The following is a 3,338-nucleotide window of genomic DNA, read 5'->3' as shown; positions in this document are numbered from 1 at the left end:
ATAACTAATATATGCTAATAAAAAGCGCTACATTATAGACTGCTTGGGGAAAACTAGAGCTTTGATGGCAACTATAAAAAATGTGCATAATCCCAAAAACCTTTAGGGAATTATGTCAAATAAAAATATATAATGTTATTATGGACCTTAAAATATACGATCTATTTTAGCAATAGTATATGCATTATACAGTAATCACAATAATGGTAGGTGATACGTAGTGTTTACTGGGTACACAGTATTATCCCACATACTTGAAGTACTGTGTACTTTCAAGGATCCATGAGGTAGGTATTATTACTATCCACAGGAAGGTACAGAACCTGCCTGCAGCTGTAGAGCTAAGAAGAAGAGGAGCTGAGATTCCTACTAGGCAGTTTTTGAGCACTATGGGTGCTGTCTTAACCACTGTAGTAAGCTTATGAACAAAAGACTGAAAAGGGAGAATACAAAAGTGTCCAAGACCCAGGATAGAACAAAAATAGAGCAAATGTTACAAGTTCAGAACCTGTAACAACCCAGATACAGTTACACTGAAATTCGCCTGAGCTTTAAACAGTCCAGTATGGTACAGAAGTCCACAATAGGGATATTTCAAATCTCCGAGAACAAAACAAAAAACCCCAAAACCAAACAAGCCAAACAGGCTAACAGAGAACCACACAAAGAGCACTGGACTTGGGTTTGTACAGGCTGTTTCCTTCTTAGCCCAGGAGGAAGCCTTCTCTTTGAGCCTGTTTCTTTGTCTGTGCACAAACATCACCTACATAGCTATAAAAGCCCCCCACCCCCACCCCCATCATTCCTACAGGGAAGCAGTCTTAACTGTATGCTAGCTATGCTGATTGAGTATAGTTTACATAAGAACAACTTTTCTACTAATACATGAGGTTCACTGGATCCAAACACTCTGAGAACCTTTGCAGGCAGCCTCTCATTGGCCTGGCTAGGGAATGCCTTGAGCAGCCACTCCTTCTGCCTTTCATGCAGCTGCGGTGCCTACTCCTCTCATGCCATAATAACGCACATGCCCAGCTACATGGTACATTTACTATTTCCTAGGCACCCAGAACTCAAGAGAAAATGCAAGTGTCCTGACAGCTCTTTCCATGGCTGTTGTTAGGAGCGAGTTAGAAAATGAACCAATCTCCCTTTCCCTCTGGGACTCTTGCTGGGCTTTTCTGAGCATCTACGATGGAGAGAACATTCATATTGCAAGCAGTGCAGTGCTATCTGACATATAACAGGGCTCTTCTTCTGGAGAGTGGAAATGTACCATTTTATAGTTGCTATGGAAACCTGTCATGTCAACATCGTGAGTTAAAGTACAGAGGGCAAGTGTCACCCAAAATTTCGCAGCTAATCTGTGGTTGATGAGAGAAATTGGCTAATAAAAGCAACAGGGACTGAAGCATTTTCCTATTCCCTTGTAAGCTTGTTTTGTTTCAGCGGTTTAGCTGTGTGGAGCTGAAGAAAACTGACAGAAAATGGACATGCTCTCGGCCAGGAAAGAACCAAGCGTGCAATTTAAAGAAGTAGGGTAGGGCTTCTCAGGTGAGATGGTGTCTGGGAGCTTCCTCTGTTTAACTTCATGGACAGGGGTCAGGGTGACGAGGAGCCCACTAAGCTGAGGGGGAGGAAGGGAAGAGCACTGGGAACCAGGAGAGAGGCACAGGGACATTGAAGAGGCAGGAAAAACACAAAGGTGTGGAAGCCATCTTCAGCTCCACCCCCAGCTCCTCAGCAGAGAAGCTGAACTGCAATCCCAAGGGAAGGGAGGAGGAGGCCTGATGTCAACAGACTGTCCGGCTGTTGGAGAAACCCGCGGTTCCTGAAGGCTTTAAATCCAGTGGGGGATTCAGTGTGACAGAGACTCCTGTGTAGCAGACCAACTGCGAAGCAGCAACCTATTACTTTGTTCCCACACGTTGGAGAGCTATGGCCCACTGCGGGCTTATTTGAGACGGAGCTATGCTGGGACCTGGGATCAAAGAGTGATCACAAGGGAGGGAGATGGGAGGCAGGCTGCCACTGTCTGCATGGAAGAGGCTGCAGGAGCGGTGATGCAGACAGAGGAGGGCTAAATGGGAATTTGCCGAGAAGCCCAGGAAGCAGGAACAGTGTGGGCTGCGGGACTGTGACTGGTGGCCCTGCTCTGTGTGCTCAGGAACGTACCGTACTGCTGATGGAGAGCTGCCTGCTTGGCCTTGGGAGCTGCCTTTCCGTCTGTCAGTGCGGGACTGAGAGCTCTGAGGCCAGGGATGGGAGAGCAGTAGCCTTCCTGCTGGCCTTCCTCCTGCGGGTGCTTCAGTGCTTGGCAGTGCCTGGAGGGGCTGAGGCTAGCGGTCAGACTACTGAGTTTCTTCAGTTTTTCACGTCCACTGAGAAACTGACACATGTGTGGATACCACCTTGGCTTAGAAATTTGCCACCTCTGGGTGCAAAAACTGGTGGACCTCTGGAGCAGGTGAGAGCCTGCCTAGCTTCAAAGGCCATAAAAGCTGGGGCTGCAGTGACTCCTGGACACAAGAAGGAGGCGCTAATGTGAAGGAATACCCAGTACTAGTGAGAAGAAAGAGCACCAAGAATTGACAACATTAACACATTATTACGTTCAAATATCAATAAGACTCAAAAAGAAACAACAGCAACCATGGCCACAACATTCAGGACCTCTGGAACAGATGGAGAGACCACGCCTATGAAATGTGTAGGGTTGAAAAAGAAACTAAGTTACTGACAAGAGACTCAGAAAACGTATTCAGTACTGTTATAGCAGATTAATCCTTAAAAGGAGGGGAAGAAATGATCATTCAAATTCAGGAGGCATTTAGAATCCCTCAACAAACATGACCAGAAAGCAGCCTTTCTGTCACAGTGTAGTGAGAATGCCCAGAGTACAGAACAATTAAAGAATGCTGAAGCTGCACAGGGCATGTCAAGTTACAAAGGAAAACCTTTCAGAATAAAAGCAGACATGTCAGCAGAAACCCTAAGGCCTGGGAAGCACAGACTGACGCGTTTCAAGCCCCGAGACTAAGAAACTGTCAACCGAGCCTATTATACACTCAGTGAAGTTATCCTTTAAAAACTTCCCATTTCGAGTGCAAACTAAATTAATCTGCATCTCATGAGAAGCCACACAGCAGCCATGCAAGCTCCACACTAAGAAATCGGAGAGGCGCCAGTCAGATGGCTCAGTGGGCAAAAGCCCTTGCCTCTGAGTCTGCTGACCAGAGCTTGACACCTAGGAGCCACATGGTGGAAGGGGGGAACAAATCCTGAAAGTTGTCCTCTGACCTCCACATGTGTGCCATGTACGCACATACGTGTACACA

General features: G+C 46.6%; 1 protein-coding gene across 1 annotated transcript in view; it reads right to left on the bottom strand.

Moving 5' to 3' along the window:
* The window catches only part of Lactb2 (lactamase beta 2), a 41,250-nt gene that overhangs the window by 6,648 nt on the left and 31,264 nt on the right, over positions 1–3,338 (bottom strand). The window lies entirely within an intron of this gene.

Source organism: Microtus ochrogaster, linkage group LG5 (assembly GCF_000317375.1).
Source record: "Microtus ochrogaster isolate Prairie Vole_2 linkage group LG5, MicOch1.0, whole genome shotgun sequence".
NCBI classification, from domain to species: domain Eukaryota; kingdom Metazoa; phylum Chordata; class Mammalia; order Rodentia; family Cricetidae; genus Microtus; species Microtus ochrogaster.
The sequence above is the reverse complement of the archived record's forward strand: the minus strand, read 5'-3'. Positions and strand labels throughout refer to the sequence as shown.